General features: G+C 41.2%; 1 protein-coding gene across 1 annotated transcript in view; it reads left to right on the top strand.

Moving 5' to 3' along the window:
• Positions 1-826: 826 nt before the first annotated feature.
• PPARA (peroxisome proliferator activated receptor alpha) overlaps positions 827-22,662 on the top strand; it is a 76,559-nt gene continuing 54,723 nt past the window's right edge. Inside the window, exons 1-3 of the mRNA XM_054514809.1 lie at positions 827-944; positions 12,894-13,058; positions 21,445-21,536. The gene's annotated coding sequence lies outside the window, so the exon portion shown is untranslated. The remainder of the gene's footprint in view (positions 945-12,893; positions 13,059-21,444; positions 21,537-22,662) is intronic.

Here is a 22,662-nt window from a genome sequence, read left to right as displayed (position 1 = left end):
TTTGCCTTTTGTAATCTTGTTCAACATTTCTTTGATTTCTTTAGTAAATGTCAGGTCACATGCTTGCATTCTAAAGCTGAAGTATAAATCATCTTCTCAAGTGACAGAAACTGTCATTTTTCCTTGCAAAGTATTTTTCTAACTATGTCTTATGTAACTGTTACAGTTGTTGACATTTTTCTTAAAAGCCCTATTGGTTTGACACTCAGGATTCAGTATAAAGCTATAGACTTGGATAGAGAATTCTTCTGCCTTTGTTTGTATCTCTTTTCCTTTCCCATGAGCTGAAGAAAGAAATATTATGCAACTCTGAGTCATGCTGTAGAAAGGTGTTGTATTTTTAATATCATTAGAATTTTAAAAGAAGGAGAAAGATAAACCTTAGCATAGGTGAAACCAAGAGTTAATATGGTTTAATTATAGAAAGTGGCTATTAAATTTTGATGGGATGCTATGACTGATACTTCAAATAAAATGTTGATGTGGCAAAGTGGGGGGTGTCAATAATGAGTTGAGTACTAGAGAAAGGCTGTTGATTTTTATGGAAAATATATCTCTAAAAAATACATGATCCTCAACCAGAGATGTTCTTGGGGAGATACCCATAGGAAAGAATCAGAGAATAGACTTCTGTCTGTCTTGGCTTGTGTCTACAAGAACACAGCCCTGTATAGCTGTCTTGGCATAGATACAGGCTGAAAGTACTCGCCCACATGAGATGTTCTACTGTGCCCAGCTTAAGGGTGATACTGATTGCTGCCCAGCTTAAGGGTGATACTCTAGCATTATTAACCTGCTTTCCCTACTCTTTCATGCCTGCAGAAAAAAACTATTGATCCACTCCTGACAGGTCTTTCTCAGAAGAAACAGCTGCAGAATGTGAAATTAGTTGTGTGGAATTCCTGTTGGCAAGATCTTAGACCCTCGACTTCTGCTAGATGCAGGTGAGTGATCAAAGAGAGAACTTCTGCAGGTACTTCATGTCTTCACCTGTACTAATCTCACCTTAATGAGAAGCAAATTATTCTGGAATAACAAGTTCAAGAAACACTTGTGTTCCTTCTGGGGGAATGCTACAAGGGTGATCTGGAATGCCAGGAGCTTGGTCTTGAGTGGACCCGTTAATCCTACTGCATCCAAGTCCAATGTTTTAGTTAAATTTTAAGCAAGCTAGAGACCTTTATGGTAAATGCAGGGTATTTTAAGACTTATCTAGGACTCTGAAGATACTCTAGATGTCTGTATTGACATAGTTTTCATCTCTCAAAAGTAGCATCTGAATTGCTTGGTTAAGTATCCTGTGGCTGTCGAAGAATATTGCTGAATCTAGAAAGTCAGGTCTTGATCTAAACATCTCTGCTTTGTAAAGAGATACTGTCTAACAGCCTTACAGCAAACAGTTGAACTCAATACAGACACATGCTAGAAAGGGGCACTGGTCCCTGTTAAGAGGAGTGAAAAGTGCCCTCCTCATTGCCATAACTAACAGCCAGACTCCTCACTGAGTTTAGAGCAACCTACCCTGGCATCTGTGGCATCTTGTGATCATGACTTTGGGGTTTGTAGAATCCCAGTTCCCTTCCTGTCAAAGCCAGAAGTAGGAGATGGTCCCTGTGACACATGTGCCCTGTGTCAGTCCAGGTACCTAGATGATCTTAGCACTGAAGCTTCTCAAAGCTGGTTCATGGGCATTACAAACTTGTTCTCCTCAGAACATAGAGGAGGAACACAATATTTTACAGGTGAGGAAGTGAAGCCCAGCTGTGAATACTTTAAGATGCATAACCTCAACAGATAGGGATAGATCTTCGAAAGTCTTCAGTGTGGGTCAGCTTGTAACATTTCCAGGGAGACTGACACCCAAGTTGCAGTTTGCCTTTGAAAAGTCTGGTGAGTTATTTTAGCATCTAAAGAAGCCAGAAGAACTGAGCTTATTTTTCTGAAAATTTGACCTAAGTATTTGTTCATGATCATGAAAGAAATATATTGTCCAGTTGCTAAATTAATCCAGCTCACTGCATACCCAAAGGACCTTCCTCTCTCCCACCTTGCTCACTTCCCTGTTCCAAAGATTTTTTTGCTGAGTACTTGGAAGGCAATGCAGCTCTTCTGTGCTAATTAAATCTTTCTTTCTCTTACTCCCAGCTGTAGCAGAGGGAAAATCCCAATAGGACTGTCAGAGAGTCCTGTTGTGCTCATTAGACCATACTGAGTCTGGAACCCTAAAGTCTCCAAAGGCATCCTGGATAATCTCTTTTTAAGACCTCTGTTGGTACCAGTTATTTCAAATAGCAAACCACTGTCAAGTCTCAGGAATCTGCAACAGTAGAGATCCCCAGTCATTGGATAAAACAACCTTAAGAGAAGGCTCTGGGGAGACCTCAGAGCCCCTTCCAGTGCCAAAGGGCCTCCAAGAGAGGTGGAGAGGGACTTTGGATTAGGGCCTAGAGTGACAGGACAACAGGGAATGGCTTCCCACTGACAGAGAGCAGGTTTAGATTGAACATTAGGAAGAAATTCTTCCCTGTGAAGGTGATGAGGCCCTGGCACAGGTTGCCCAGAGAACCTGGGGCTGCCCCATCCCTGGAAGTGCCCAAGGCCAGACACTTGGTCCTGCCCAAGGTTGAACAGGACTTGGACCAACACTCAGAGCTCAGTGTTTGCAAGGCCTGTAGGAACACATTTTGATTTTCTGATGGAAGACTGCAGTCTTTGGCCCTCTCAATATTAAGAACATTGGAGCCTGGGTTTCCTTTTGATGTTTCTAAATTGAGCTTTAATCAATCTTGAAAAAGGACTTTAATAACCTGAATTATGGCCCCCAGTGCTAGATCTTCGATATCAGAGTGAGCCTAGCAGTACTGATTCTCTCATGCTCAGCATTTCTTCTGATATTTTTTGCCACTTGTTAGGAATGTGTATTTTAAGAAAGCCTCAGTTTTAGGAAGTGCCTTTTTCCCAGCAATTTTTCTGTGTTTAAGTTGAACTTTTTTACATCATTCACATATATTTTTCCTCATTTTGAAGCAAATTTTTTTTAGGAACTCCTGGATTCCAAAATCTATAAATGGAAATTTTGTTCCCTCTCCAAGTATGACACAGCATTTGTCAGTCACACCAGATGGGGAAGATGAGCCAAGAAAGCAGCATAGATAGTCAAACAATTTTATTTTTTCATGTTGATGTTTTTCTGTGAGGAGGCAAATGTGCTTTTTGACTCAATATAGTGTTTTAAGTCCTGGCTTGTCTGTTCAGAAGAACTTAGAGTTGGTTTTAATAAAACAGACTGGAGAGATCAGAAAATTCAGAGCCTTTCTGAGAGAACAACAAATACCTGAAAGAGGCTGCCTTCATTTTTGGCCAAGAAATCTGATGGAACCACCCCATAGCTGAAAACAGGATTTTCCTTTAGTGCTCTTTGTGCATTGTGGTTTTATTTGCTGCAGAAAAGGTTCTGTACAGTGCTGATTCTCCAAAGCAGATGGCAAACAATGATTAACCAGTTCCTTCCAACTGCTCACTCATGAGCAGACACCAAGTTGAACCAGTTATTCATACTGAATTAAGCTTAAAAAATAGCATGTATTTATGAGAGTAAATGCTCTCATCTAAATGGAAACTTTCCCAGAGTAGTGCACTTGGGGCTGGAAGGATATCTTCAAGCATATTTCTGGTGGCAGAGGGTATGAAAAAGTAAATGATACTAGAATATGATTATAGTTCTTAATGTAATTTAAAATGATTCCATTGTAAGTGAATAGTGATGCACAGGGGCAGGACCTCTGATCCAAGTGCATTTGCAAGCCTGTCCTAGGCAGCAGTAAGTGTCTTGTGTGGCTGCTTAGTCTTACTATCCTGTCTAAAGCTTCTTTTAAGATTTGAGTGGAAGCACTGCTCTAACAGTAGTATCAAGGATTTTAGATTTATGGCATTAAGAGCTAATGGGAAGCACATTTGCTGTACATTCACATTCTTAAGCTGTTCTGCTCATGGCACTTCAAGGCCAAGTGAGGCCTAGGATACAAGAAAAAAAAGATAAAACCTTTTCATATCAATAATTTGAGAAATGGTGTAAATACTGTCATCAGTGAGATCCTAATGAAACAGGCTGGGGCAGCTGTGGAGGAAGCAGCTCTGCAGAAAAGGAGCTGGGGATCCTGATGCTGAAACCCACAAGCGGAACAAAGGAAATTCCAGTCAGATAGAAGGAAAATCTTTTAACCAAAGAGTGGTCAAAGGCTGGAAGGGGTGCTCAGAGAGGCTGTGGGTTCCCCATCCTTAGAGGTGTCCAGGATTCAATTGGGTGTGTGCCTCAGCAACCTAATTAATTAGACCTGCTTTGAACAGGAGGTTGGACTGGATGCTTTCAGGGGCCTCTTCCAACCTGGATTATTTTGTCACTGTTTGATTCTTTCACAACAAGGACTAAAAAAAAAATATTGCAGACTTGGATCACTGAAGGACCAAAAAGGAGCAATTAAAGTTCCTTAGGTGGAATTAATAATACTGTACATCTTCCTATTCACCTTCTGGGATCAAAGAGTCAGGGGTTTATGTAATGAATGGTAACCTCAGCATTTTTCTGTACGGCTCTGCCTAAAGGGAAATCACAGTTTTGCTACATTATAACAAAATTCTTTCTGATTTCAGGAGGCTCTGAATTCTGCCAGCTTGAATGGGCATCACTGGAGGGTTCTTTACAGCCAGATAATGGTTTTAATGTGGAGAGAACCTCAGAGAATAGTTCTGAATTCTTCTGAAAGGGTATTTCACAACATCAGACTGCTTTAGCATATACACATTAAGTTATGCTAGTTTTGGAAACAAACAAACAAACAAACAAACAAAAGGTGTTTCTCTCAGCTTTGTACCTGTGTTCCTGGCAGCACAAGTGTTTAACTGAGTGGCTGAAAAAAAAAGAGGAAAAATTGCACAGAAGAAAAGTTTCTCTGTGGTCACCAAGTAAGAAGGTGTTTCCAAGCTTTGGAAAATGTTGGCCAGCTCTGACATTTAGACAGCTCATCCTGCAGAGAAAAACTATGTAAAAAGTCTGAACTTTATCATTTGAGCTTGCTTACACCCTGGAAAAGCCTGATTTTTACAGCCAGGATAAAACATACAAACTGCAGTATAAACATACAGTGCCCTGGTAGGGCATGTGTTCCTTTACTGCATTTCTCAGAGGGGGGAAGGGGTTTTGACATTGCTTAGGCTGGCTTTATCCAATGGCACTTGGCAGCAGAGCATAAAGAGCCCTGGTACTGTTTTGTTTGGATGATAAAAAATGTTCAGGATACGTTTCCTCTTCTTATCTAACAGCCTGTTCTACTTCATAATGTTGTATATGCTAGTGACTACAGCATTTTTAATTGTCTGGATTATGTGTGAGTACAGATAATGATAAATGCACACTGGAGTCTACTTGGCCCATAAAAATTTTATGCAACTCTGAGGAAAAGTTACTGTTATTAAAGAACCATTTTTTAGTGCAGCACCAAGCTGCCTGTATTAACAGCCCAGCCTTAATCCTTTCATGGAACTCAGTATTTTGGATGAGTGCAGGTCTATGTGTAATTACTAATTTAAAATGGTCCACGAATATTTAAGAACAAAAATACTATCTATGCAGTAGAGGTTGATTTCTACAAAATAATGGTTACAGAACCATTTGGTAATTGTCTACCCTGTCCTTCCAAAAGAACAGTCTGGATCTAAGGAGTGTCTGTCACATGTTATTGCCAGTTCCAATGTTTGCCATTTGTGGTGATTTTATACTAATATTGATAAAATATTTATGTTTTGTTCCTCATATGTTTTAGCCTTCAGAACTTGTTTTCTTGGCATTTTTTCCCTGTAGTCCATGAGGGATTTTTACATATATGTAGAGAATCTGATACAATACGTTTGTCCAGTAGCTGGAGCATTAAAAAGCAAGAAACATAAATCTTGCAGTTCTGAGGAATGGAAATCCTGCTTTTAGAATTTGGGAAGAGTTTTTTTTTTTTAATGGAACACTTACATGCTTGTATGTGAATCCATTACATGACATACACCATGGTTAGCAACAGCTTTTGTGTGTCATGGCTCAGGTTCCCATACACTCCTGACAGTTTATGCATATTCATGAGATCCATGACATTTTCCTGCATCTGCTCTTATCACAGATTTCATTTCAAAGCAGCACTTCATTGATGTAGTACACTGACACATTTTACATATAATTGCTTTTCGTCTGCTTGCCGTGATTATTTTGTGACACCTAGTGGATAAATCGATAGTGGTGCTGATTTAAATTGCCTCTGGTGTTTTTTATTCTCCTGATAAAAGTTCTGGCCTGGAAACTCAATTCACATCACAAACACATAGACTCTCTTGTTTTCTAGCTTTCTCCTCTTTTTTTTTTTTCCCTCTTTAACTTTGCTCATGGAATAACTTGCTCATAGGCAGGTGAACAGCACCAGTCTTGAGGAAATTCCAAGAGTCCCAAAATAATACAAGATAGTAAACGTTTGAAATTGTTATGCTATTGTTTAGTCAGGCTCTAACTGTGCAGTCTGGGATCTTCACACAATAACTTTTTCTACTGTATTAACTTTTTTTGAGGTGTGCTTCAAGCATGCAGTTCCATTAAGAACAAAATGTGCACTACATAAAGTTGTAAATGGTTGCAAGTACTTATTTCCCTATGAGGACTCCTAGATATATCTGTTCCTTTAGTGTTCTTAGAGAATGAAGTCTGATAAATAATTAAAATATTATTCTATACACACAAAAATATTTTCAGAATATTTACATCAAGAGTCTAGAAATGCCTTAAATGCATGACCTACTTTCACAACTAAGATATGTCTTGTGAAGTATATCTTAATTTACATGTCATGGATTCTGTGCCTAAAGCTTATTTCTGCAACAGGAAAATATTGAAATACTGTCCACTGTGTTTGCTACAAATGCTGTGAGATAGAAAAGCAGGTACTTTTATATGCCTCTTATCTTTTGTGTTGATAAGGGGAAGGGAATCAATTATTTCAGTTGCTCCAAGTCTGCTTGCTGTATTTCTCAGTTGATCCTAGTAATAATGTGCATGTTTCTGTCTTCAGAGAAGGTTTAATCTGCTTCTGGCACAACAGATCTTAAATTCTGGAGTCTGTCATCCCTGAGCAGACACAGAACAATAGCTTACATGATAGCCAAGATAGAATTTAGTAGGTTTTAAATAGGAGCTAAAAGGAACTGTAAGGTAGATGAATTTGGAGCTAAGAGGTTATGTATTTTTCATATGTGGGGAATTGGAATGGAGTTGTGCATAGGACATGAAGAAATTGGTTCTAAACACCATCTACAAGATTTTAAGTTTCAGCTTTTTTTTTTTTCAGAGAAAATGTGTTGCATATTTTGACTCCCAAGGGGCTTCACAACCAGAAAATGTAGTACTGAACTATGTTTTTAATGCCAACTGACAAGGCACTCTTTCCCTGTGCTTTTCCTAGTTGCTCCTTGTAACAGTTCTCTTGTGACTTCTGTTTGTGTAAAATTAGGGCCTGTAGCAGCAGCGTCATGAATAATGGACATGGAGAGCCGAGCACACCGAGGAGCTCTGGCAAAGATCTGCTCACTCTCTACCCATCAGCCCACTCATGAATGTTTAACCAGTGAAATTAGTCTCAGGTACACAAACTTACACTGGTGTCCATCACTGGAGATTTACCTGAGAAAGGAGAAGGCTGTGTGGAGCTGAGCACAGGCAGTGCTGTGTGAGCCCCAAGCCTGGAACTCACCAGGAATTCTCTTGTGCCTGTGAGTGCCATGTCAGCAGCACTGCCCACTTACCCCAACCCTCCAAAAGCCTTCACCCCCTCAGCATGCAGGCACAGGTGGGCAGAAGGGCCCTTGTGTGAAAGTGCCAATGGCAGCTTTCAGTGCTTCCCCCTTGCTTTTGAAAGGCTCATGTAAAGCTGGGCAGGGCGAGTGTGTGCGTGAGGCTCTTGGCAGTGTCCTTGGAATGCTCCGAATGGAAAATAACTGCTCAGAGCACAGGCAAAGTCATCCTAACAGAGCACAAGTGTGTGCTTCTGAAATCATAACACAGCTTGAGACAGCATCCCATCCCAGGGTGATAACAAAGTGCACAGGCATCTGTGCTGGTGACCAAAGAAAAATAGTGACTAAAAGAAGACAGGGAACTCGATAAGTGGCAGTTTCACTGTGGAAGGTCCCCTAACAGGGACACAAAAATGTTTAACAGGGTTAGGGACAACATTTGCTCTTGCAAGCAGTCTTGTCTGATCATGTCTACAGCCTCACACCCTCCCCAAACCCCAAAAGTAACCAGAAACAAACTGCAGCTTGGTTTGCAATGCCTGTGGAAATGCTTTCTCCATTTTAGTGCATGTGGACTTCCAGGCCTCTGCTGGCTTACTGTCTGTCAGGTTGAACCAAGCCCACTGGCTCAACCCCAAATGCAGTCCAGACCCCAGAACATTGTTCTGCAATAGAAATGAATTTTAGGCTTTTAACAATATTGTAAAACAAACATGCTATACAGAACAGTGATTTCATGCCAGCTTTCCATACAATGTTATCCTCAATTTCACATGCTGCAGGCTCTGAAGTGATCATCACAAATGGAACAGTCTGTAAAGGATGGATTTACTTGTCTGCCATCATATAAAGCTCCTTCTTCAAGAGCACTCGAGTAACTTTATCCTGTTTGTGGTGATGGCAGATGGAAGGGTGCATTGATGTAAATACAGAATTTTAGTCTAAATCCACTACCACTGGCTTATTTGGAGCTTTGACCTACTCCTGGCTTCCAGACCACTAATTCATTCACTCCTACTTGTCAGCTGCTTGATCTCACTAAGGGCTAAAATTTAAAATGAAAGCCTTATGGGAGGAAGGCCAGAAGCCATTTTTCTACCAACTATAATTATTGGCATGGCTGCATTCTGCAAAATGAATTTTAGTTTCTTGTTGAGGCTTAACCTGACAGATGAATTAAGCACCTCTTGGTGTTTAATTAAGTTAGGATTTGTATATAGTAGCTTATTGCATGTCTTTTTAAAAAAAAAAACAATTTTCAAGGACCTGAATCAATTTCAGAGTGAAAATTCAGTTTTCCCAAAAAGGAATTAGTGGATAGAGATTGGGAATGGCATTTTTTTAAGAAGATGTGACTATTCCATTTTTCTTAGCTTCTATAAGGAACTGAAAAAAATAGCTGTTTCTCAGTGGTGTGACATAGGTTAGGTGTGAAACTGTATGAATTCCACGTACTAAAAAGCGAAATCCACTTGACTTAAAATTCAGATGGCTTATTTAAGATTTTCTGTGCAGTAAAGTTGTTTTCCATCCAAAAAGAATTTAAAATATCACTCAAATAATTGCTGATGAGGTGGCTGAGTATGTAGCTGGAGAGACACAGAAGACTGTGGTTCTGACTGTTGTCTGCATCATTGACTGTGCCCAGATTTTATTTTCACAGGGCTTTAGGGGGAGTGGGAAAGGTGCAGTTTTGGAGAGCTGGACATCACATATCAAGTCAAAGATGAGGGTGATCAGTTTAAGTGTTCAGTTTTGTGTTCAGAGATGTTAAGGCAAATCCAGGTGATGTCAGCTGAGTTAGGTGAGCTCAGCTCTTTCAAATATAAGGTCCATTACTCAACACCCTAAAATTAGTGAATATTTGTGGGAGCTGTCATTAACATTTCATTTTTGTGTGATCTGCATGAATACGATCTTCCCAGGAGCAATTGTTTGCCATTTTAGAAGCAACTGTATTTAAGTAATGAGTGAGATTGCAGTACATGTTGTATTTCACAGGAGTCACAACATCTGTGTCTGTAGAGTGGTTTTTCTTCTTGAAGTTTGCATGCTATATGAAGGCAGTGTGTCATTTTCGTTATATTTAGTTAAAAATAGATTTTGAAATGCACTGTGTGGAGTTTATCATACATAAATCCAAGGAAACTGAATCCTTCCATCCTCTAAGTAATCTCTACTAAAATCTCTAGGAAGGTTACCTGCCACTATACTGCTTTGCCACAGTCCTGCCCCAGGAGAAGGGTGTGACAGTTCTGCCTGATCCAAGCCCTGCTGAATTTGGTCAGGAGTGTCCACCTTGGCATATCCTCAGCCATTTTCCCCACAATGCTCTTCCTGAACCCATTGGTGACTGTTGTATTGCACTAAATAGTTTATTTAGTTGTTGTTTTTGCACTGGCTGTTTGATAATTTGCAGTGATCACATGGTTTGTTCCATTCTCCCCTTTTCCCCCAGAGGAGAGCACCTCCAGTCTTTTACTTTTGTCCTATGTAGGATTGTGGGGCCGGGGTCCAGAGCTAGCTGGGTTGGACCTGAACAGCCCCCAGATCAGTCTTAGAGGTGACATTTCCAACCATGAATAAACAGCCTGTAGGAGCAGAGTGGGGACTGTGCTTCCCTTGGGAATCCAGAAGATCATCACTGCATGCAGAGAGATTGGGAACTGCTGGTCTGGCCTGCATCCAGACCCCGGCCATGCTGGAGAAGGTCCTGCCTCAGAAGGCCTCCAGATTACCCTTCCCTGGTAATCACAGTGCACTCCAAGAGCACCCAGCCAGGGCATCTCCTTCTTCCTGGGAGCCAGGGAGGCTTGGCCTTTGTAAACCCTCACAAGGTTTTGGGGGAAGGTACCTTGAAATCACAGAATGCTTGTTCTGTGCTGTCCCAGTCTGTCCATTAGTAAGGCTTTTAGTGATATAACAAGCCTGCTTTTAACACTGTCTGCTTTCCTGTAACATCACAGAAATAGCAGACTTGGCCCCCTGCCTTTTGAAAAGTGACTGCTGAGGTACTTATTAACATCAGTTCCAAGATGTTTTTCAGTGAGAGTTGGAATATGGAAATGTCATATTTTTCCTAGTATTAAACAATTGTTAAACTAGAAACATAACTCTTGCCAGAGAGCTATTTCTTGTGCCTGTCGTCTTTGTAGAAGGAAAAGGAACATGGATTTTTCTTTCATTAAGTATTTTAAAGTTCATCTTGTTTGGTGATCTAGTCAATTAAATTAAGTTTATGGGCAGCTTGTGAGAGCAGAAGACTAATTAATTTTAGGTGTTGAATAAAGCACATTCTTTTCCATTTTTGTTTGCTAATGAGTATTACTAATACCCATAATAACAGATCTTAGAGAAAATGGTGTTACACAGAGTTTATGGTACTTTACAAGTAATTATCTCAATATCATTATGAATTAAAAAACTACTACTTTTGTGGGGAAATATACATTAAGGCAACATTATATCAGCACAGCACCTAGAGAAAAGATTCTCTAATATCATTATCATAGAAAATAAGAGCATCCTTTAGAAATTGTTAATTCAAGTTCACCATTTTTTCAACAGGGATGAACATTTTCCAGTATCCCACCTAATATTGCCCCCGAAAGTGTAAGTGAAGTCCAGTTATATTAAAAACAGGCAGTGTAAATCCCTAGAACATACTCCAGAATGTTGCTTTTCTTTCAATCTATATATGTCTCTTAGAGTCACCAAGATCAGCTGTAAGTAAAGGTTCTTCATCCAAAATTCCCTGTCATTGGAGTTGGATGGGTCTGTGTGATAGTTTGGGCTTTTCACCACTGTGAATGTATCCTTTTAGAGCCAGACTGGTTCTTTGAACTGGCTTCACTGGACCATCCAGCATAAAGAGTTGCTCTTCTGAAAGGCTGTGTTGCTTTTGTCCTTCCACTATGAAACAGATGCTTACAAAAAGTCACACTTTGAAGTCACACAATACTCAGCTTTCCTCCAATTATATTATGTAACTCTGTTCTGTTGATATAAGCACAGGGTTTATTTTACACAGAAAACAGTTTCTGAGAGGTGACTGTGCAACACATCCAGCTTTGCTGAAACTGCACAGAAGTTTAGTTCCACTTCACATTCTTGGCTCTGAGGAAAAATACTGAGATCTCTGATTGCACACATAAAGAACTTGTTTCTTTTGAAATGTCTTATCTAAAAAACAGAGTTACAGGGTAGGGTTTTTTTTCAGAGGATTATTGGGAGAGTAATTGACCATGATAAAAAGCTGGTACTGAGAAAATTCTGAGATTTAAAACCCTTAAGTACATAGAGAAGACTATCAGGCTTTCTGCTGGAGAGCCTTCCAAAGGGGTTCTTTATAGAGCTTAAGAGAGGCTTCTGGTACCAGTTTGGGCAGGGGTTTATATTGATGAAATGTTGAAGTCTCTCAAGGTATTCCTTTGGTATGGTATTGAAAGAACATCACCCTTTTTGGCTTGCAAGGCTCTGAGGTTCCAAGAGGTGAAATGCAGGGCTGGACAGTGTTTCCTTCCTTGCAGTGATCTCAGCATGGTCAGAGTTGCACCTGTCCTGTTTTGTCCAACAAAATGGCACCATGTGCAGCTAAGAGCAGCCAGTGACCTCTTTCTACGTGTTCTCAGCCCACTACAATGAAATGATCTATGTCATTGATGACATAACATTGTCCTTTAGAGATTACACATTGATATCCAATTTGATCAGATATCTGCATTCTCCTTCCTTCTCTGCTTTGCTTAAAAGTGTTCCTTGAAGGTGAAGTACCTGATACCTCTCTCTGCCTGTCTCTGCAATGTTCCTAAATATTCAAGTAAATCTAATAAAAATTATTCTCTTTTCACTATACTTTTCTCTTGCCTGTCTCTTTGAGTCAGGGTCCCCATGGGTCGTGGTGTACCTGTGGTAGTACCAGGTGAATGGGAAAGTTGGTGCTGTGCATGCTTCTCCTGGAGAAAGAAGCTGCTCTCTGCTTTGCACATGCTCTCACCCACCTTATAATTGTTTCAGTGTGCAGTGAAATGCAATTGAGATTTGTGTGTTTTGTCTTGCTCCTCTCTTTTCAGATCCCCACAGCAGTGATGCTGAAAGCCAGGGCAGATGGTGTCTTCCCCCTGCAGTGTGACCAAGTGACCTCAGGGTGAGACTTGCTGAGTGAAACAACTCACCTTGATCCATGGTGGGGCTGATGGATGCAGCATTTATTGTGCTCTTTAATTAACTAGCAAAAGGTTAGCTCGCTGATTAAGGTAGGGTGTTTGTTTTAAAAGTTTGCTTCTTTATTCAAGCAGTATTTATATTCGAATACAGACTGATATCTCGGTTATTCCCATTTCTTTATGTCCACCCTGAATAGAAGTGTTGTTGTCTATCAAACCAGGTGGCAGGGAATAAAAACCCCCTCAAACTCAAGCATAAGTTTGAGGCTACAGAAGCTGATGCTGTAGTGGCAGTTCTGCTAATCCCCCTAACCAAGGCCTGTGTGGTACAGTGGGGTGTGTTTAATTTGGTCATCAATTCAGAGCTGGGTTACTGCTCAGTTTGGAGTATTGCTGAGTAGGCCACAATTCCTCACAGTCTTGACAAATTCATTGCTCAGTCTTTGGGGTTTACCTGTGCAGAACTTGGGAAATTCACTTAGAGACCTTCAGCTCTTCCCCATTAGGATAATGGAGAAGTATCTGGAAGCACATTAAACAATCCCTTTATTCAGCATCCATTCTAAGTCATAGTGATGCCTTTCCTAAAGCGACAAACTGGTTTGATAAGGTACACTCATGTAGGAGCTGGAAGTGCACAAGTGCAGTTATTAAAAATGAATGCTGTATCCTGTTTCCCTTGTGTATCTTGTCACTGACATGACTTCACAAGTTGCAAATCTATTAAACATTTCAAACATGGAACTGGAGCTCATTAAGCAGAACATTGACTGGTATGTAGCAAAGTGTTTCAAATTCAAGACTGTTAACATTTGTCTCCAGAGTTTTTTGTCTTCTAGGTTGTCACTAAGCAATCCAGCTGTCTGGGAATGCAGCCTGTGCTTCCTGTGATCAGAATGTGACTGTCCTTTGGGGTGAGGTAGTAGGTTGTATAGTTTTAGGGCTATGCCCTGCCTGTCAGATAACTATACAATCTACTGTCTTTCCTGAAGTGGCTGTGATGTCAGCGCTGGATGGCTCCAAAAGACAACACAGATATTTTTCAACTGTACCATTCTCTGGCTCTGTCTGTGTGTTTGGTTCTTGTACACAAATGTCCTCAGAGTGTTTAGATTCCTGTGTTTCCCATTCAGGCTCAAAAGCCATTTCCTTCTGGCATTTTTGGAGAGCAGGTGGGGTGTGAGTGCCAGGATACAGAGGTACAGCCCAGCCTGCAGTGGATTTGCTCACACCCAGCTGTGTGGGATTGCCATGGGAGTGGCCACTTGGAAACAGCTGATCCATCTCTCCCTTGTTTTCTGGCATCTGTGTTCATATTAAACATAAAATGGTACTTTTGATTCAGCAGCTGTTTAAATCCACTTGGTGTAGGCTGTTTGAGAAACTCCAAAGAGATGAGCTGGACAAAACCCTGAGAGGATGTCTTCCCAGTCAGTCGTGTTCTGCCCTGGAAATGGTAAATACTTGAACCCTAAGTAAGAGGTCTCTTCAGTCAGTTTTGGGCACTGATTTAACTCACTGTTTTATTACATATTGCTCATTTGGGAGGGACAGTGTTTGCCACTGCAGTTCTCCTGTCTCTGCAGTCCCTCCACCAGTTCTGTCTGACTCCCAGGTGGAGCTGTGGGGAAGGGCTGATGTCACACATGGCCTCTCTAAGGCTAAGAAATGTGTGGGCTGGAGAGAGATAAGGTAATTTACTTACAATGGTGAAATGTTTCCTTCAGAAGATGCACGTGATGCTCTAACAGGATGAGGTAGTAGGTTGTGTGGTTTCAGGGTAGTGATTTTGCCCCAATCAGGAGATAACTATACAACCTACTGCCTTCCCTGATAGGCAGCATAACAACCTCAGTGTCTTAATTCACAGAGAAACAAGAGCTAAAATACACTCCTGAGATATACTTCTGAGACCAGCAAAGTAAGTCTAGATACAGTTGTTGCTATCCTGTCCCTAATAGCTCTAAATTTAGATTTTAAGTGTAGATTTTTGATAACTGCCTGCAAAATAATTACCATTTTTAAAGTCTTTATCGTGAAAAATTGAATTAAAGAAGTTTTATTTATTTCAAAGTTTGCCTGCTCCTGTTCTGTTTAATTTTTTGTTCATTTTAGTGGGGTGAAGTTACTGGGGGAAATTGTTCCAAAAAATGCTGAGAACTTGCATTGAGGAAGTTTGTATTTTCTTGACATCTAAGTTTGAGTGCAACAAACTTTACTCACAATACCCTGGTTTAGTTCAACCTTACCTCTCCCTCAGGAATCTTGCAGTGTTTTACAAAGAGTTCTGGGTTAAATCACACAACATTCTTCAGCAGGTAAGGTTTACATTGCAAGGGAAAAGTTGTAACAATGAAAATCAAGAGTGAGAATTAAAAAACCAAAACCAGACATCTATTTAGTCCCTCAGTTTCTCATAACAGGCTCATTTAATGATGTTTAGTGCCCCAAAAGAATTCTCTTCTATCTAAAAAGTACAAAATGCATCTGAAAAACTATGGACAAAAAAATGTTTGCCAGTAAAGATATTTTGAGAATATGAACTCTAGAGTCTTACAAGAAAAATCGGTGGAAGAAGGGGGATATAACAAGGTGCTGAGTTTGGTTGTAGACATAGAAATCATTCTGCCATGTGCAAAATACACCCAGAAATAGGAGTCCTGTAAACCTTAAAGTTATCTTGAGACCAGAGGTATCAGACTGGTTTTGTATAACCATCAGTATATATTTTGTTTATACAGCAGCCTGTTACTGTAGACTGGAGTCAAAATTGAAGGTAGGTGTAATCCTGTGTTTCTGTGTGCCAGCTACGCAAAGGCAAGCCTGCCTTCCCTGAGAGCTTTTCCCTCATCTCTGTAGCTGGGGGAGCTGTGACATGCACAGTGAAAGCAAATGGAATAACTCATGGTACAGTCAGAAGCTAAAGCGGGTATTTTATTGCCTCTCTGGTCCAAAAATGCCACATGTTATCTGGAGTCAGGTGGTATTTGAGGTCATTCAACACCTCAAAACAGGGCCTTTTGTTCATACCTTTACCAAAGGTTTGGCAGGCTTTTTGACTTGGGTTCATAGAGGCAGATAAAGCTGTTGTATAGGAGGAAAAGTTGATGCATGTCTGAAACACCCACAGGAGAACAGGCAATACTGTTGCTGGTTTTAATCTTCTCCATTTCTCTGGTTGTGCATCTCTTAATGCAGCACTGCAGGTCCTGAGCTCTTTCTTGCAGCCTCAGGGCTGCAGCTTGAACATGAGACAAGCTGGGGCAGTGATTGCTTTGTGTGAAGCCTAAAGCATCTCCAGGGTGCAGAACAGGCTGGAGAGCACAGTCTTGCATTCTGTAAATACAGAGGGAATGTTCTCTCTGGGACACTGGGGTTAACAGAGGGAAAATGCTGTCCACGTTCTACAGCAGCCTGTTAGATCCCAACTCTGAAGTAGTTTTCAAATCTTCTGGCTCTGCCTGGGTCAGCATTTTGCTCTTGGTAATGAGCTGTGAGTTTTCAGATTCAAGTCATTCTGGCAATGCCATTAAAATAAAGGGCCAAAAATATCCATAGTGTTCTCCTCTCTAGGATCAACTGTAAATGCAAAACCATGTGCCTGTTCTTGGCAGCTTGTGAGCCTGCAGATAATCAGGGCTGTCCTTAGTGGCTGGCGTTACAGCTAATGACACTCCACCAGAAACGTGAAAGCACAACTCAGGGGCACTGAGTATTTACCAGAACTGCAGACTGAAAATGTTTGTATCCAAATGTAAGCAGCAGCTTGGCTTGCTGGAATCACAAGGGAAGAACAGGCAGGTTTTTTTAAAACTCCAGTCAGCAGTACCACTTCTTGAGGTGTCATGCTGCTTGTTGCACACATCAGGTATGAGGAAGGAGCTTAATCATGAGTGCACATAACACCACATGAGAAATGTGTATCATGGCATGCACTTCTATTCAGTCTGTGTCCACTTCAGCATCTCTCTTTGATTTAGTGTGCCAGCAAATATTCACTGACAAGCAGAAGCTTAATACATCTTGCTGGAACAAAACTTGTACATTTGCTTATAACTGGCCAGGTAAAAATTGATGGGTATGGGATTTTCTCTGAGGCCAGGATTTCAGTTATTAGCTTCCCTTCTGTGCCCTGGAGAAAGTGCTTGGTGTTTTGGGAGAAGGCACAGAGAAGACATTAAGCAGCTCTCTGACATTGAAGCCACCATTGAACTTTGGATCTCTACTGTGTGGATGTGGGAAGTGTTCTGTCTCTTCTACCTTTTCAAGGCTCTTACAGTTTTGTTGGGTTTTTAAACATGAGCAAACCTCCTTATTCCTGAAACCACTTTCCCGGTGTAAAAATTTGTAGTATATTTGGCAAAACACTAAAGCATAGGTAGACATTTGCAGATTACCCCAGTAACTACCCTAAGGACATGTGCTGCCAGCCCCATCTGTGTATCAAAAACCTGTATCAAAAAGCTAGGCCAAAATATCCACTGGTTTTCAAATAAATCCGTGTTCCTAAGTCACATGGACACTTTTAATTGTAGAACAATGAGCACCACTCATGCTAAACACTTGATGGTACAAAAATTTGTTTGGTTGTGGGATAGTGTTCATGACCAGTCTCCAACACAATTCAAAACCCAACAAGGAACCAGTTTAAGAGACAGCTGCAAATGAATTCTCTGATGTGTCTTATGTTCATGTTCTAGAGGTTCTTGCTCTGGGTTTCCCTGTCCAGCTTGCTTACACAAGTGTAAACAATAATATTTCCATCCTCAAGGAGCCCAAGTGAGATTTTATAAAGCAAACAAAGTGTGTTAAAAAGGCTTCTCAATCCACTGAAAGTGAGCAGCAGTTTACACAATAATATCTGGTATTAATTAACACTTGGAAGAGAGTGAGAAACACTTGATGCACTTTGAATAACACAAATAATAGTACCACTCTTAGATGGTTCTTAATGCAAACATCTAAACTGAAAATAAAAATGTTCCTGATACAATAAATTGGCATTTCTCTTTTGTGAAAAAAGGCAGTTTAAGCCTTCCTTTACACAGTAAGACAGGTCCTTTGAACACCTTGCTTTTGGTGACAAAAACATCTCACTTGTGGTGAAATTATGAAAACACATTTCACAGCACTCAGGGGTCTGGGAGGTTTCAGTCCAGTCTCGGACTTTAGATCCTTCCTGATCAGATTATTCCCATGTGCAAGGATGCACTCTTCTCTCTGGATTCAGCCCCGATTTGGGGCTGTGTTCCTCACATCTGGTAAAAAACTACCCTGCAAACTTGACAAATGGTAGTGTAGCAGTGACTATTTGAAAATCAGATGGGGAATCCCACAGGTCCTATTTTTATTTAGGCTTGGCTTGCTGGCTCATTCCAGTGACCTCCGCTGAGGTTTGGCACAGGATACTCATGGTTGCAACATACTTTTTTCCTCCTTTTTATTCAACTTTTTCCTCCAAAGTTGCAACATGGCCACAACTTTGGTTGTATTTTCTTTTCCTCCCCTCTTTTTCCTTTTTACCATTAGTAGAATAAAATTCTTGATTGTCCAGGATTCAATGATTTACCTTTTATTCCTGCGTCTTAGCAAAACTTAGAATCTGACTTTAGAAATTCAAATGGACAAGTATGTTCTCATTTCATTCCCCTTTACAACTCATCTTTTCCAAAATTTAATAAATTTTAACCGTAGTACGAAGAAACTCTATAAAAATATTACATCCATCATATTACACTAGCTGGCAGAAAAAACCAAAAATTTATTCACAATTTTTTTTTAAAACTTAAGCAAAATTATTATTAGGAAAGTGTCCCTCGGAAAACTTCCACACTTTAAAGTTTTTTCCCACTAGAGTGAAGAAAAAGAGATTTTACTGTCTAGAATATGGTAGCATATCCCTAGCTCCAGCTCTTCCCAGATTTCCAGTGGAGGAGCTCCATCTCCATTGGTTTGGGTTAAGGTGTGTGTGGTATTTTCTGCATGGGAGGAATGAATAAATCTGACTCTATGTTTTTAGAAGGCTAATTTATTATTTTATTATCTATATTATATAAAAGAATATTATACTAAAACTATACTAAAGAATAGAGAAAGGATACAGACAGAAGGCTAAAAGAGACTAAAGAAAATAAAGATACTCCAGAGTCTGACACAGCCTGACTGTGATTGGTCATTAAGTCAAAACAATTCACATGAAACCAATCAAACAACCAGCTGTTGGTAAACAATGTCCAGACCACATTCCAAAGCAGCAAAACACAGGAGAAGCAAATCAGATAATTACTGTTTTCATTTTTCTCTGAGGTTTCTCAGCTTCCCAGGAGAAGAATCCTGGGTAAAGAAATTTTTCAGAAAATATGACAGTGACAGGTGTGGGCACACACCCTGAAGCATCCATTGCTCACAGACACCTGTGAAAGGCCCACGATGTTGGTGGAGCTTTCCCTGCCCAGAGCTGTGTCTGCAGCTGGGACAGGAGAGAGTGGCTTGGCCCCAGGTGAGCCCAGCCAGGTGAGGTGTTTGGTTCCCCCAGGTGATGCCAGGGGGAGGCAATCCTGGACATGCAGGACATGAGCAGCAGCCAGCCCCTGCTCCCACCTGCAGTGTGTGGCACATCCCATGGGGCATTCCCACCAAAGGCAGGTGGGTGCGCTTCTCAAAGAGTATTTGAAGGATTTGATCACTGTTCAATCTGGAGACATCAGAACCCTTTATTTTGGAGGCAGTTGTGCTCACCTCAGCCTGAAGGCAGATGGGTGCAGTGGCAGGGCCCAGGCTGTGGCTGCCTTTCCAGCCTTCCCCCCAGTACTCCCATCTGAGGCCTCTCCAAAGTGATTTATGGCTCCCTGTGAGTGCCTGGGATGGAATTAGGGCACCTTGGATTACATGGTGCCTTCCCTGTTATTCTTGCTGCACAGCACAGATTTATGACGGCTTTTAAGCCAGGCAGCACGTAAAGAAATATGATCTTAACAAAATATAGAAGGGACCAACGGAGGTCAAAGTGAACACTACATGGTGATCCAGGATTTCCTTTTATTTACTGCTCACACCTTTTCAGTCTCAAGTGGATTTGGGCTGTCTCAGGCAGCCCTACCCCACATAATCCTCTGAGCCCAGAGACTTTGCCATCAGCGGATGTCTTTCGTTATGATTTAGGAAATGTAGGAAATCCCAAAATGCCGCTGGTGAATTAAATGAGTTTTAGGCATAGAGTGCCAGAAAGACACACAGCATCAGGGTAGGCAGGAACCCCAGGTTCATGCAGGCAGGTTTTCTGTCTCCTGACATTTCTTGCTGTGGCAGCAGCTGAGGGTTTGCTGGGTCAGTGGTGTCCTGCAAATCTCCTCTGTTTTCAGTGCTGGAGGAGAATCATTTGGGAGAGCCCTTCATGGAGACATGGAGCAAAAGCTGTGCCCATGCCAGGACTGTGGGACAAGGAAAATAATGCTGTAAGCAGCTCCACTTTATAGCTTTATTTACAGATATTCATCAGTTATTTCTAAACTAGCACATAAAAAAAGCCTTGCCCTTAGCCTGCAGATGGACAATGTGAGACCTGCAGCAGTCTCACATTGTCTCGAGCACAAGGGTAGAGCTGCAGGGAGTCACCTGCAGGGCCATGGCCTGCCTTAAACACTGCCTCAAACTGCAAAGTGAAACAGCTGGCAAGGGGGAGGGAGGCTATAAATCCAGCCAACAACTGACTCCTGAGCCACTGACTGCTACTGAGAGCCTGGTCTTGAACCAGAAGCAAAGAACAGGAGCCTCTTCTCTCTGGGGTGAGGGCTGTAATCCCCTCCAGCTACAGTATCACTCTCTCCATTAGTAAAACAAGGTCTGGTGTGCACCCTTTCATTCAGATCTATTATCATTATTTCTCCATGTGAGGAAAGGAATTTATCTCTCTTCTAGCCTATGGCTGTAGCAAGGTTCCCATGGTGTGGGGGTTCTGTTGGGTTTATTCAGGGAGGGTGCTGGTGGCCTGTTTCGTTTTGGAAGGCACACAACAGTTTGCCTAATAGTTCACCTGCTCTTCTAAGCTTCCAGAGTAACATCCTCTCCAGTTCTCCAGCTGCTTGTTGCTGCTCACACTGTAAGCCCTTTCTACAGCAACAAGACTTGAACCAGGCTGGTCCCCAGGTGTTCTTTGGGAATTTCACAGGCCAGCAGGAGTCCACATCTGAAGCACCTTTTTTTTTTTTTTTTTTTTTTTTTTAGAAGCCTGGACTCTTGTGAGATGATGTAAGGCAAACATCAGCACTGACAGCTACCACAAAAGTGCCTCCTCTTAACCAATTTCACAGGTGACTCACATTTATAAAGTAAGCAGCTCCCCTTTAGTTTTCAACACAGAATAAGGTTAAAACAATAACTAGTTGCTGGAAATAATTTGCAAGAGGTTTGTTGCTTTGTCAGTCACCCATTGCTGTTGCCATTTCTTTCCCATGTGCAGTTCCTCAGAGCCTGGGCTTTGCCTGAGAAGCTCTCAGTTATGGGTGTTCTCCTGAGATTCCAGGTCTCCTCCAAAGGGGCATCCCACAAAAGGTGAGTGATGTCATTTGCCAGAAGGGGAGATGTGTGGCCTCCCACTGACCTTGGGATCCTCATGTTCCCCAGCTCTCTATTTTTGAACTGATTACTGAATTTCTTGTGCTTATATCCTCACGTGTGCTGTTTATCATGACATCAAAACCAATATCTCTGGGAAACACTGACACTACTGCCCATGTTTAAGTGAAATCCCAATATTCAAAGCATAGTAAAATTCTGTAAAAGACAAAATGTAATGGACATTATGAGGAGAAAATTCTGCCTATCTCTTTTACATTCCTTCTGGTTGAATGATAGAGTTGGCGTACTAAAGTATTTTTTTATCTATTTTAAGTTTGCATTGCCTAATGTACAGGAGATCCTGGAGGCAGAGTGAGGCTTGGATGTGCACTAATGAGTTGGTGTTTGTTATTAATGCTTTGAATGCTGAACTGTGTCCAGGCTGATTCTAAAGCAGATTTTTAGAGGGCTAAATGTGCTACCAGCCCAGCTAAGAATGAAACCTTTATGATGATACTTGTCCATTCTCTCTTAAAGGAGAAGGGAATCCTGAGAATAGAAAATTAGAAGCAGAAGGAAGGAAGGACACAGGGAATGATTCAACAGGTGGTGGAAATTCAACTGAGATTGCATATGTGCAACATGATCATGTTGGAAAAATACTTAGTTGACCTGGGAGCAAAGTGAACCTCTAGTGGAAGAAGTTGGCTAGTCAGTCAGGAGATAAAAATCTCATGCTAGAGAGTCTGAAGCTGAGCCTGATCAATCTGATTTCATTTTTTAAAAATACATATTCCTCCTGCTCGGGGGTACATGTTCTAGTTAACAGAGAATACATTGGCTTAAAATAACTCCACTTGAATTGGTCTCCAAAGTGAAAGTTGTCTCACTTTGCAGTATCTGAACTCTTGAGAGTGTGAGATTCTGCAAACCAAGCAGAAGGATCTCCTGCAATTCAACATTCAGCAGCTGTCAAAGCTTTTCAGTTCCTCATGTGAAAGAGGCAGTCATGGAAAACAGTCAGGGGGAAAGAGGTTTCAGAAACAGTTACTGAATTGCAGGTGTCAACATCCACAGGAGCTGGAGGTACAGGGGAACTGGCAGGGAGGGCTTGGCAGAA

The sequence above is a fragment of the Molothrus ater genome, chromosome 5 (assembly GCF_012460135.2).
Source record: "Molothrus ater isolate BHLD 08-10-18 breed brown headed cowbird chromosome 5, BPBGC_Mater_1.1, whole genome shotgun sequence".
In the NCBI taxonomy this organism is placed as follows: Eukaryota; Metazoa; Chordata; class Aves; order Passeriformes; family Icteridae; genus Molothrus; species Molothrus ater.
This window is presented reverse-complemented; position numbering and strand designations above follow the sequence as displayed.